The following is a 15086-nucleotide window of genomic DNA, read 5'->3' as shown; positions in this document are numbered from 1 at the left end:
GAGCAGTTACTACTATTGTACCTGTGCAGTGATGAGGAGAAGCAGCCCGAGGCCGAGGATAGACAGCGGGGGATGCGCCATAGGGGAGCCGGACCCTACAAGACACAACCAGGCACCAGGATTATGGGGAGAAGTTAGAGACAGAGAGGAGAGACAGGTCAGGGCTGGAGACTATACAGGACGGAGGGTCTACAGAGAGTGAAGGTAGGTGCCCACTTACCCCTGGACCCGGGTCTGATGTCTCCTCAGTCGCTGGTTCTCTGGATACTCAAGTGATAAGTATGAGAGAACTTTCCTCCTGGTGTCATCTTATCCTCCGGGGTTACAGCTGGCAGCGTAATAACACCCCCGGCCACCAGGGACGTGTCTGTGCTACATATAGGACAGAAAACAAGATCCAGGGGCCGGAGAAGTTATTGACAACCGATAATTGGTGACAAACATCAATTACATGAAGTCACATATACAGGAGACTTCTCTGATAGAGAGGACAGTGATGGGGGGTCACATATAATATCATCTGCCTGGTCTTCTCCATCTCCTCCTGCTCCTCCTCAGTCACTTGGGGGACTATAAAACCTTCTTTTCCATCTCGTCCTCCTCGTTGTCTTCATCCAGTTCTGCCTTCAATGGTGGCTTGTCCTGTGTCCCCCCAGCCAGGTTCCCCCCCAGGACGGGTAGGAGTGGAATGACAAAATCCATCTATTGTCCTGGTCACTGACAAAGTGTCCTCCTAAAAGGACCACAGCACCCGACGGGTGTCAGGCTTCAGCTGCCAATGGAGGACGTCACAGTTACAGGAGGAGTAACCCTGTCCATCAACCAATGGGATGTGGCCTCCTGCTGCTCGGGTAACCTGTCCAACATCTGTTGGGTTTCCACAAGGTGGACGAGTCTCATATATAGTAAAGCCAATGTATGGGAACTTCCATTCTGGAGTTGTCAGGTTTCGATGCCTTGAGTCCTCCTCAGGGAGAGACCGCAGGAGGAGATACTTAGCCACGTGATGTCACGGTGCTTGGTATGGGGACCGGAGGGGTGTCCTATGGCCTGGCAGGTCTCCAGCAGGTGGTGTGTGCAAGAAATATGGAGGGAGAGCTGATGTACTGGTTCTCCCGGAGTGTCTGTAGTATAAGTCCCTGGGATATGGATGGGGGTCCGTGGTGGTGACAGCCGTATCCAGGGATCAGAAGGAGGAAAACGTTGTGCAAAGTAACTCAGGGGTCTTTATTAAACAACAGCAGGCAAACGGGCCTAAACGTTATCATAGCAGAACTGGTACTGGAGTGGTCATGGAGAGGTGTCCTCAGGAATAGTGCACCAGCCTGGTTGTAGATGTAGGCTGGGATGGAGCTGTGTCCAAACTGTGGAAGCTGCAGCTCTGAGTCTCCTGACTCTTGTCCTGGGATTAGCTGAGTGTCAGACCTGATGGTGGACTAACACTGTCTCTTCTCTCTCTCTGACAGACCTTGTGGTCTCGATCTGGACCCCAAGAGACCTAGCCCCTCCCTGCCCAGGGGTTTTATTCTCCGGGTCAGGTGGTGTCTACCTCTCCAATCACACTCCAGTGCACATGGTAGAAATACAATTGGCTGACAACTCACACCCAACTTAACCGTTGCCTTTCCAGGCAGGATCTACAGCTGCTAATTACCTCAGACTTACTGCACTACCCCTTAGGCTCACCTGCTGTGGAGAGACAGATAGAGGGGCCTATTCGCAACTATCCCCTGCCTATACATTGGCAGGGGCTGTTGCACATCCCTCACCGGAGCCTAGCCTTTTCTTGGGGCCTGGAGGCAGCCGGGCCCGGAATACCTGAGTGGCTGGCGGTTGCGGCCTAGGGCACGCTGTGGTCCCGGTGCTTGGTATGGGGACCGGAGGGCTGTCCTACAGCCTGGCAGCTCTCCAGCAGGTGGTGTGTGCAAGAAATATGGAGGGAGAGGCTGATGTACTGGTTCTCCCTGGGGCGCCCCTGAGTGTCTGTAATATATATCCCTGGGTGATGGAGGGTGAGCCCGTGGTGGTAACAGCCGTATCCAGGGATCAGATGGAGGCAACGTTGTGCAAATCACGGTTCTTTATTGAACAACAGGGAGCAGCCAAGCGATAACAGCAGATTCTTTACTCTGGAAAGGTCAGGGAGAGTTGGTCCGCAGGAAAGGTGCACACAGGAATAAGAACAGACCATCAGGTCAGCCTCTCTGCTCTGACCCACCATGTGCTCTCACCCAGCAGGGGCTTTTATACTCCCCCTGGTCAGGTGGTAGCACCTCTCCAATCTCCTTACAGCTTACATAACAGACACATCATTGGACAATTACATACACAAGTTAACTGTTGCCTTGCCAGGAAGTAGCTACAGCTCCAATTACACTGTACTCAGATTCTAGAACCTTCCCAGAGAGGCGACCAATCTCCCTAACAGCTCCTGACCTGAGGAGGGCACTATTCACAACTACCAGCCTGCCTCTGCATTGGCAGGGGTGTTGCACTTGTGCTCACCGTAAAGCAGAAGAAAGTCTTCGGCAGCCATAACTGGTTCAGCAGAAGGATCATTGTAAAAAAGAGGAGGTCAGAGGACACGAGGCGCAGAGATTTATCCTGGACCAGGTATCTGTGGTGTCTAAAGAACCCTCCTCTTAGTCGTCTCTAGAATCTAGTTGATTTAATCTTTCCCCATAACTGAGACCCTCCATACTCCTTATCATTTCTGTGGCTCTTCGTTGTCCCCTCTCCAGCTCCAGGGCCTCCTGTTTATGGACCGGTGCCCAGAACTGGACGGTATATTCCAGGTGAGGCAGAACCAATGTCTTGTACAGTGTAATATTACATCCCTATCCCCAGAGTCCAGACCACTGCTCAGACATGACAAGATCCTACTGGCTTTAGAGGCAGCTGATTGACATTGTGCTGTTATATAATTTATGATCTACCAGTCACCCAGGTCCTTCTCAGCGAGAGACTCTCCCAGATTTCCTCCCCCAAGGACATATGTTCCCTGTGGATTATTAGCCCCAGATGCATAACCTTACATTTATCCACATTGAACCTCATTTGCCAAGTGAATGACCAAACACTCAGTTTGTCCAAGTTACCTGCAGCTACTACTCCCATCCTCCATAGACTGCATTACACTACACAGCTTGTACTACTCCCATCCTCCATAGACTGCATTACACTACACAGCTTGTACTACTCCCCCCATCCTCCATAGACTGTATTACACTACACAGCTTGTACTACTCCCTCCATCCTCCATAGACTGTATTACACTACACAGCTTGTACTACTACTCCCATCCTCCATAGACTGTATTACACTACACAGCTTGTACTACTACCCCATCCTCCATAGACTGCATTACACTACACAGCTTGTACTACTCCCATCCTCCATAGACTGTATTACACTAGACAGCTTGTACTACTCCCCCCATCCTCCATAGACCGTATCACACTACACAGCTTGTACTACTCCCTCCATCCTCCATAGACCGTATTACACTACACAGCTTGTACTACTCCCCCCATCCTCCATAGACCGTATTACACTACACAGCGTGTACTACTCCCCCCATCCTCCATAGACCGTATTACACTACACAGCTTGTACTACTACCCCCATCCTCCATAGACCGTATTACACTACACAGCTTGTACTACTCCCTCCATCCTCCATAGACCGTATTACACTACACAGCTTGTACTACTCCCCCCATCCTCCATAGACCGTATTACACTACACAGCGTGTACTACTCCCCCCATCCTCCATAGACCGTATTACACTACACAGCTTGTACTACTACCCCCATCCTCCATAGACTGTATTACACTACACAGCTTGTACTACTACCCCCATCCTCCATAGACTGTATTACACTACACAGCTTGTACTACTCCCCCCATCCTCCATAGACTGTATTACACTACACAGCTTGTACTACTCCCTCCATCCTCCATAGACTGTATTACACTACACAGCTTGTACTACTACTCCCATCCTCCATAGACTGTATTACACTACACAGCTTGTACTACTACCCCATCCTCCATAGACTGTATTACACTACACATCTTGTACTACTCCCTCCATCCTCCATAGACTGTATTACACTCCACAGCTTGTACTACTCCCCCCATCCTCCATAGACTGTATTACACTAGACAGCTTGTACTACTCCCCCCATCCTCCATAGACCGTATCACACTACACAGCTTGTACTACTCCCTCCATCCTCCATAGACCGTATTACACTACACAGCTTGTACTACTCCCCCCATCCTCCATAGACCGTATTACACTACACAGCGTGTACTACTCCCCCCATCCTCCATAGACCGTATTACACTACACAGCTTGTACTACTACCCCCATCCTCCATAGACCGTATTACACTACACAGCTTGTACTACTACCCCCATCCTCCATAAACTGTATTACACTACACAGCTTGTACTACTACCCCCATCCTCCATAGACCGTATTACACTACACAGCTTGTACTACTCCCTCCATCCTCCATAGACCGTATTACACTACACAGCTTGTACTACTCCCCCCATCCTCCATAGACCGTATTACACTACACAGCGTGTACTACTCCCCCCATCCTCCATAGACCGCATTACACTACACAGCTTGTACTACTCCCCCCATCCTCCATAGACCGTATTACACTACACAGCTTGTACTACTACCCCCATCCTCCATAGACTGTATTACACTACACAGCTTGTACTACTACCCCCATCCTCCATAGACTGTATTACACTACACAGCTTGTACTACTCCCCCCATCCTCCATAGACTGTATTACACTACACAGCTTGTACTACTCCCTCCATCCTCCATAGACTGTATTACACTACACAGCTTGTACTACTACTCCCATCCTCCATAGACTGTATTACACTACACAGCTTGTACTACTACCCCATCCTCCATAGACTGTATTACACTACACATCTTGTACTACTCCCTCCATCCTCCATAGACTGTATTACACTCCACAGCTTGTACTACTCCCCCCATCCTCCATAGACTGTATTACACTAGACAGCTTGTACTACTCCCCCCATCCTCCATAGACCGTATCACACTACACAGCTTGTACTACTCCCTCCATCCTCCATAGACCGTATTACACTACACAGCTTGTACTACTCCCCCCATCCTCCATAGACCGTATTACACTACACAGCGTGTACTACTCCCCCCATCCTCCATAGACCGTATTACACTACACAGCTTGTACTACTACCCCCATCCTCCATAGACCGTATTACACTACACAGCTTGTACTACTACCCCCATCCTCCATAAACTGTATTACACTACACAGCTTGTACTACTACCCCCATCCTCCATAGACCGTATTACACTACACAGCTTGTACTACTCCCTCCATCCTCCATAGACCGTATTACACTACACAGCTTGTACTACTCCCCCCATCCTCCATAGACCGTATTACACTACACAGCGTGTACTACTCCCCCCATCCTCCATAGACCGCATTACACTACACAGCTTGTACTACTCCCCCCATCCTCCATAGACCGTATTACACTACACAGCGTGTACTACTACCCCCATCCTCCATAGACTGTATTACACTACACAGCGTGTACTACTCCCCCATCCTCCATAGACCGTATTACACTACACAGCTTGTACTACTACCCCCATCCTCCATAGACCGTATTACACTACACAGCTTGTACTACTACCCCCATCCTCCATAGACTGTATTACACTACACAGCTTGTACTACTACCCCCATCCTCCATAGACTGTATTACACTACACAGCTTGTACTACTACCCCCATCCTCCATAGACTGTATTACACTACACAGCTTGTACTACTACCCCCATCCTCCATAGACTGTATTACACTACACAGCTTGTACTACTACCCCCATCCTCCATAGACTGTATTACACTACACAGCTTGTACTACTACTCCCATCCTCCATAGACTGTATTACACTACACAGCTTGTACTACTACCCCCATCCTCCATAGACTGTATTACACTACACAGCTTGTACTACTCCCCCCATCCTCCATAGACTGTATTACACTACACAGCTTGTACTACTCCCCCCATCCTCCATAGACTGTATTACACTACACAGCTTGTACTACTACCCCCATCCTCCATAGACTGTATTACACTACACAGCTTGTACTACTCCCCCCATCCTCCATAGACTGTATTACACTACACAGCTTGTACTACTCCCCCATCCTCCATAGACTGTATTACACTACACAGCTTGTACTACTCCCCCCATCCTCCATAGACTGTATTACACTACACAGCTTGTACTACTACCCCCATCCTCCATAGACTGTATTACACTACACAGCTTGTACTACTACCCCTATCCTCCATAGACTGTATTACACTACACAGCTTGTACTACTACTCCCATCCTCCATAGACTGTATTACACTACACAGCTTGTACTACTACCCCCATCCTCCATAGACTGTATTACACTACACAGCTTGTACTACTCCCCCCATCCTCCATAGACTGTATTACACTACACAGCTTGTACTACTACCCCCATCCTCCATAGACTGTATTACACTACACAGCTTGTACTACTACCCCTATCCTCCATAGACTGTATTACACTACACAGCTTGTACTACTACCCCCATCCTCCATAGACTGTATTACACTACACAGCTTGTACTACTACCCCCATCCTCCATAGACTGTATTACACTACACAGCTGGTACTACTACCCCCATCCTCCATAGACTGTATTACACTACACAGCTTGTACTACTCCCCCCATCCTCCATAGACTGTATTACACTACACAGCTTGTACTACTCCCCCCATCCTCCATAGACTGTATTACACTACACAGCTTGTACTACTACCCCCATCCTCCATAGACTGTATTACACTACACAGCTTGTACTACTCCCCCCATCCTCCATAGACTGTATTACACTACACAGCTTGTACTACTCCCCCCATCCTCCATAGACTGTATTACACTACACAGCTTGTACTACTCCCATCCTCCATAGACTGTATTACACTACACAGCTTGTACTACTCCCATCCTCCATAGACTGTATTACACTACACAGCTTGTACTACTACCCCCATCCTCCATAGACTGTATTACACTACACAGCTTGTACTACTCCCCCCATCCTCCATAGACTGTATTACACTACACAGCTTGTACTACTACCCCCATCCTCCATAGACTGTATTACACTACACAGCTTGTACTACTCCCCCCATCCTCCATAGACTGTATTACACTACACAGCTTGTACTACTCCCCCCATCCTCCATAGACTGTATTACACTACACAGCTTGTACTACTACCCCCATCCTCCATAGACTGTATTACACTACACAGCTTGTACTACTCCCCCCATCCTCCATAGACTGTATTACACTACACAGCTTGTACTACTACCCCCATCCTCCATAGACTGTATTACACTACACAGCTTGTACTACTCCCCCCATCCTCCATAGACTGTATTACACTACACAGCTTGTACTACTACCCCCATCCTCCATAGACTGTATTACACTACACAGCTTGTACTACTCCCCCCATCCTCCATAGGCTGTATTACACTACACAGCTTGTACTACTACCCCCATCCTCCATAGACTGTATTACACTACACAGCTTGTACTACTACCCCCATCCTCCATAGACTGTATTACACTACACATTCTGGTGTTGTCTACAAAACTCAACACAGTGTTAATAATTTCTACCTCTATCTTATTAATAAATAAATTATCTAATATTGGGCCAAGCACAGACCCCTGGGGACCACCACTTATACCTGTGACCATTCTCAGTAGGAATCATTGACCACAACTGTGGATCCTTCAGTCAGTTTTCAATCCAATTACAAATGATTCCTTCCAAATAATATTGTGGGTAAGTAACTAAAGCACAACCCTGACCCTAGAACCCAACCCTGACCCCAGCACCCAACCCTGACCCCAGCACCCAACCCTGACCCCAGCACCCAACCCTGACCACAGCTCCCAACCCTGACTCCAGCATGCAACCCTGACTCCAGCACCCAACCCTGACCACAGCTCCCAACCCTGACCCCAGCACCCAACCCTGACCCCAGCTCCCAACCCTGACCCCAGCACCCAACCCTGACTCTAGCACCCAACCCTGACCACAGCTCCCAACCCTGACCCCAGCAGCCAACCCTGACTCTAGCACCCAACCCTGACCACAGCTCCCAACCCTGACCCCAGCACCCAACCCTGACTCTAGCACCCAACCCTGACCACAGCTCCCAACCCTGACCCCAGCAGCCAACCCTGACCCCAGCAGCCAACCCTGACCATAGCACCCAACCCTGACCCCAGCACCCAACCCTGACCCCAGCACCCAACCCTGACTCTAGCACCCAACCCTGACCACAGCTCCCAACCCTGACCCCAGCAGCCAACCCTGACTCTAGCACCCAACCCTGACCATAGCACCCAACCCTGACCCCAGCACCCAACCCTGAACATAGCTCCCAACACTGACCCCAGCACCCAACCCTGAACATAGCTCCCAACACTGACCCCAGCACCCAACCCTGAACATAGCTCCCAACACTGACCCCAGCACCCAACCCTGAACATAGCTCCCAACACTGACCCCAGCACCCAACCCTGAACATAGCTCCCAACACTGACCCCAGCACCCAACCCTGAACATAGCTCCCAACACTGACCGCAGCACCCAACCCTGACCCCAGCACCAACCCTGACTCCAGCACCCAATACTGGCTCCAGCACCCAACCCTGACCATAGCACTTAATCTGTTATTTATCACCCATCTCTGTATCTAGTACCCAACCCTGACCATTGCTCCCAAACCTTAAGCTAGCAACCAACCCTGATCATAGATCCCAAACCTGACCACAGAACCCACCACAGAGCATAGCTCTCTACCCTGACCCTATAAATGAACCCTGAGCCTAGAGCCCAGTTTGACCATAGCACCCAACCCATACTATTGCTCCAACCTTGACCATAGCTCTCAATCTTGACCCTAGAACCCAACCCTAACTTGGTCACCCAAACCGGACCCTAGCTACCAACTCTGACTCTAGCACCTAACACTGACTCTAGAGCCCAGCACCTGACCCCATATCTCTAAATGTAACCTTACAAAAGAAACAAACAGGAGTGGATCCAGAACAGAGATGACCAGTAAATGGGATACTTGCATGTCCTCTGTGTTCTGTATCCATTCCTGTTTTTGGCTCAATCCTGAGGCTTTTCATTCCTTCTGACAGATGAAATGAAGGGGAAAACCAAACATAGTGGCAACGTCATAGAGTGGTGGAGGGTGAAAACAGCATTATGGAAATCACAGGGTGTAAGAGGGAGACACCGGTCAGTTGGCAGCAGCATGAGTAGGCCGCTGTCACGTTTACACCTGCAATCCTCGGTACGGATCGCGGGTGCACCTGTGCCTGCTGCAGCGGTCCCCGCTCTCCCAGCCCCCACTTACCTCTCCTGGCTCTGGCCTGAACTCTGGCTCCCAGCATGTAGGCCGCATGCTTCTTCCCTGCAGACTTCTCCCAGCCATAAAGGGCCAGCGTCCTCCTTATTAACTCTGGCATTCCCGGCTCGGCTATATAGCCTGGCGACTCCCAGCATCCCCTGCCGGATCTTCATGTCCTGTTACTGAAGAGAAAGCCCTCTGTGTTCCTGAGCGTTTCCAGACGCCTCTGTGTATTCTGTGATTCCCGTGTTCCTGTGGTGATTCCCTTGTTCCTGTGGTGATTCCCGTGTTCCTTTGTGCCTGCAATCCAGTGGCGGTCCTGCAATCCTGTGGAGGTCCTGCAATCCTGTGGCGGTCCGGTATCCTAGTGATCTTCCGAGGTCCTGCAAGCCGTCCTTCCGAGGTCCTGCCAGCTGTCCTTCCGAGGTCCTGACAGCTGTCCGTCCGAGGTCCTGCCAGCCGTCCTTCCGAGGTCCTGCCGCACATCCTTCCGAGGTCCAGCCATCCTTCCAAAGTCCTGCCATCCCGAGGTCCTGCCTGCCCCGTGTCCCTACCTTTGCTGCCCCCGCTAGCCTAGTCGCACCCGTGGAGCGACCTGGTGGCTCCCCACCGCAGCAAGTCCATCCCACTTTGCGGCGGGCTCTGGCGAAGACCAGGAGTCTACTTAGACTCTGCTCCCGGGTTGCGGCTGCCATTTTTATCTCCCGCGATGGTCCAGGGAGTCCAAAAGACTTTAGTCCTAAGGGACTATTCCCATAGACTGTGACAGCCGCAGAGTGGCACAATGAGAAATTCTGGAGCTGGCAGAAACATGGTAGGCCACAGAGTGGTACAATGTTAGAGGATGGAGGTGGGTGACAATTCCAGTCCTTGGTAAAGATGGCTGAGGCAGGTAGTTAGAATCCAGACTCATTTCCCAACATTTGGGGGAGGCGCCATGGCTGATCTAACCTGATGCATAAAACATTGGTGTGTTGAAATCCAGGCCGATACACGCCTGATTCATTTGATCCATCATACAAAGGTCAGTTACTCCACATTACGGGTGGACAAGCGGATTCTCCTTGGGGTAACGATGGCCTCTGCTGCACTGAACACCCGCTCTTATGCCACATTACTGGCCGGGCAGGACAGCTTCTCTAATGCAAACTCCACAAGGTGTGGCCACACATCGAGTTTGGCTGCCCAGTAGTCCATGGGATCCTCTACCTGGGGTGGTAAAGTACTGTCCAAGTAGGCCACCACAGGGTCTGCTCCATGTCCTGCTGCTGATGGCAGATACCCTCCTCACTAGGCGGGTGAAGGAAGCTGCTCATTAAGGACTCCAGACTTAAGCTGCTACTGATGGAGCTGCTACTGCTCCTACCCCCCCCCCCCCCCTTCCCCCAGCTCCCCACAGCAGCAGTGGCAGAGCGGCCAACTGTGTGCACAGTATTTCTCTATGGTATGCCAGTTGTTTCTCCCTCTCAGCATCTGGAAAAAAGTCACGCATTTTTGGGCTCAGCTGCCAGTGGCTGACATCAAAGTTAAACAGGGGAGTACTCCGTTCCGCTTGCATCATCAAAAAATCATAAATGGCTTTTCTCTGTTCATACAAGCGGTCTAACATATGGAGGCTGGAATTGCAATGGGTGGAAACATCGCATATCAGACTATGCTGGGAGAGGCTGTTCTGTTGCTGCAACTCGAGGAGGGTGTGCTAGGCTTTGTAAGAATGGCTGAAGGGCGTGCACAGTGTCCTGGCCATTTTTAGAATGTTTTGCAGATGGGTGGAAGATTTCAGGAACCTGTTGACAACCAGATTGATCACATGCACCATGCAGGGCGCATGGCCCATCCCTCCTCGGTGCAGCGCGGACACCATGTTCGTCCCATTGTCTGTCACCATGGTTCCAATTTTTAGTTGTCGTGGAGAAAGCCACACATTGATTTCTTGTTGCATGACACGGAGCAGTTCCTCCCCTGTGTGACTTCGTTCGCCCAGGCAAATCAGGTGTAGAACTGCGTGACACCGCTGTGCCCTGCACATGTGGTATGATGGAGCAGTACATATGGAGGCTGAGGTGGTGGTAGTGAAGGAGGAGGAGGCAGACACTGGCGCAGGAGCAGCAGTTTGACAACGTGGAGAAGAAAGTGCTGTCTCTTGTGGAAGTTGTTGGTGTGGCTAGGCGGGAAGCACATTCACAGAGTGGGCTGTAAAGGACATGTACTGGCCCTGACCATAGTTACAACTCCACACGTCCGCGTTGCCGTGCACCGCGTAAGAAACATTTAAGCTCAAGGACTGGCCCACCTTCTGTTCTACATTTTTGTGAAGGGCTGGCACTGCCTTTTTGGAAAAGGAATTTCGGCTTGGAACTCTCCACCTCGGTTCGGCACAAGCCATTAGTTCTCTGAAGGGTGCAGAGTCCACGACTTGGAAAGGGAAGGACTGCAGTACCAACAACTTGGACAAGAGCATGGTCAGCTTCTGCACCTTAGGATGGCTGGACGCATACAGATGTCTCTTTGTAATTGCCTCGATCAGCGACTGCCCGCGCCATGCATAGCGAGGAGCAGGAGCATCTGGACCAGGAGATGTAAAAGACAAACAGCTCACTTCAGCCGAGGTGCTGGAGCCTTGACAGGCTGAAATGGCATGTGTGCTACTAGGTGATGCTGCTACGGTGGCAGGATGTACCTCCACATCTGTTCCACATTTCTCCCAGGCCATTGGATGGTGACACTGTATGTGGTGCTGCAGGGCTGTGGTTCCAATGTTAGCTCCCTGGACACACTTCACTTTCTACCCGAAGATTCGACATACACATATGTCGGCTCCTCTGGTGTCTTCACAAAAAACTGCTACACCGCTGAGGTAGTGATTTTACCACTGCTCTGCAATGAGTGACTACTAACGCCTCTATCTCGCTGAGCCCCTGTGCCACTGCTTACTTGGACCTGCGAATCAGAAAGTACCCCGCGGCCGTTTGGCTCCTGTCCTTGCACTGCTGCCACCCTGCTGACTCACGGCCACAGTAGCGACTTGCTGCCTGCTCCGCTGCCTGACGTGCAAGCTGACACTCTCTTCGCCCGACAATTATGAATCCCTGGCTACACCCAAGTGCGATCGGCTACATCATCGTCAATTTGCGTTTCCCTGTCAATGCTACTCTCCTCAATGGTGTCAGTACGCACAGCCTGCCTACTGCACAAAGCAGAGGATGTCTTCCCCATCTCTTCACTGCCAAGCAGCTGCTGACTGTCCTCAAACAATCACGTCTTCGCTGAATAGTGGCACTGAGCCCAGACCACCTAGTAGCTCTCTGGCGGGGGAAAAGGAACAGGACAGAGGCTTTTTGAGGTCAGGTGAGGGCCGCTGACCTGCTCCTGGGCCATGCCAACTAATTGTTGTACCTGGGGTAGTCAGGTGTTATATGTGAGGAATTGGATAACCTAGTCAACCAATCAACAAACTTTGGGTTGTTGATCAACACACTGCCGCTAGATGACAACGGCAGTTCTGCCTCACAGAGTCACCCCTGCTGGGACGTCCCCTTATTGTGCTGCGACCTCTGCCTGCTCCACGTGCCACCTCTCTGTCTGACATAGTGGTTAATCAACTATGTGAATTTGACACTTATTTGTTGCTCTCAACTTTGGCAACGAAAAGTATTGGAATACTGCTGCATAAGGTTAGACAGATTAGACAGATTTCTTCCTATTGTATTCAGTAACTGAAAATAACTGAACACCCTGGGATTAGAGCAACAGCACAGTACAGTAGCAGCAGCTAGCTGCTGCATGCAGTGTGAAGTGCCGAGATTGAAAATGGACATTTTTTACAGGGCTGTGTGACATCACATAAGCCTGCCGGTCGCTGATTGGCTTACAGGTCTGCAGATGTCATCGGTGGTGTTCCTTTCTCCTTCCCAGAGTTCTGCCTCATGCAACACGTTGTGCTTGCGCCCATTTAGCTAAAAAAAAAGAGGAAAAAAAAACCTTTGTTCCCATGAATCAGCGTAAACTTTGGGTTCATGACGGATCGAATTTTCAGTGAAATTCATACCGAATTCCACTTGGTTTGAATCAATTCGCCCATCTCCAGTGGTTTTCCTGGCATGGCCTCTGGCGCAGTAGATAAAGGACCGGCTCAGAGGATGGTGTAAATGCCTGGTTTGGCCTCTGGCTTAGCAGTTGCAGAGTGGCTGGCGCAGAGGCAGTGATGTTTCTGGATGGGTTCTGTCTGAGGTTTAGGCCCCTACGATGTGCAGCTGTATGCGGCATGATGGTAGACATCTTTTAGATGCTCCGGCTGGGGATTCTGGTTGTCTGGTCTTGTTAGACGAGTGCTCTGCAGATTGGGCAGCTGACATTTTCTCCAGTCCACCTTATGATCCAGCCATGATGGAAGTGATGACTGCAGGGCAGCTTGGCTACTGTCTCTTCTGCTATGGAGTCTTCCATGCATATGATGCAGGATGAGTTGGCATTATCAGTTGGGGCGTAGCTCATCATCTGCAGACATTCCAGTCTTCCAGCGCTGCATTGTGGTAATACCACTGGTGGTTGGGCCTTTGTTCTCCTGTCTAGCTGGCTCTGTAGGCACAGATGACACTGGTTTAGGCATTGGCTCTGAAGCTGGCAGACGCTGCCTAAAGTCTAGAAATGCAATAAAGAAAAGTTTAAAGTGTATTAGACCTATGTATAATTTGTTGTGTATGACAGATGATACATCCTGCAGAAGAAGTGTCCACTTACCTGATTCTGGGATCTGGGATCACTGGTCCATTATGAACCACGCAAGCTCTTGCTTAGGCCCCTGCGATGTGCAGATTTAGGCGGCGCGATGCTAGACCGTCGAGGATTCTAGTCCTCTGGTCTTGTTAGACGAGTGCTCTGCAGATTGGGCAGCTGACATTTTCTCCAATCCACCTTACGATGCAGTCATGGTGGAAGTGATGACTGCAGGGCAGCTTGGTTACAGACTCTTCTGCTATGAAATCTTCCATACATATGATGCAGGATGAGTTGGCATCATCAGTTGGGACGTAGCTCATCATCTGCAGATGTTACAATCTTCCAGCGCGCCCTCTCCGGCGTCGTGTATTCTGGGGGCGCTGCGTTGTGGTAATACCACTGGTGGTTGGGCCTTCGTCCTCCTGCCTAGCTGGCGTAGTAGGCACAGATGACACTGCAGGGCCTGGCGCTGCAGTCGATATGACTACACTTGGCACAGTCGATGCCTCAGGCTCTCGTGATGTTGGTGGCTCAAGATCTGGTGGTGCTGGAGCCTCATATTCTGATGGCCTCAGGCTCTGGTGGTGCTGGTGCCTCGGACTCTGGCGCTGGTGCCTCAGGCTCTAGACGGTGTGGAGAGTGAATGGGTACTCTATCCACTTGGCGTCTATGGTGCGTTGCCTCATGAACCGGATGGTGTGGAGAGCGGCTGCGCACTCTGTCCACCTGGCGTCTGTGGCTCCCAGACTCAGGGTGTGTATGTCATGGAGAGCGGCTGCGTGGTTGGCGCCTGCTCCGTATTTCCTCAGACTCTTGGCGGCTTGGAGAGCAACT

This window comes from Engystomops pustulosus, chromosome 2, assembly GCF_040894005.1.
Source record: "Engystomops pustulosus chromosome 2, aEngPut4.maternal, whole genome shotgun sequence".
Lineage (NCBI taxonomy): Eukaryota > Metazoa > Chordata > Amphibia > Anura > Leptodactylidae > Engystomops > Engystomops pustulosus.
This window is presented reverse-complemented; position numbering follows the sequence as displayed.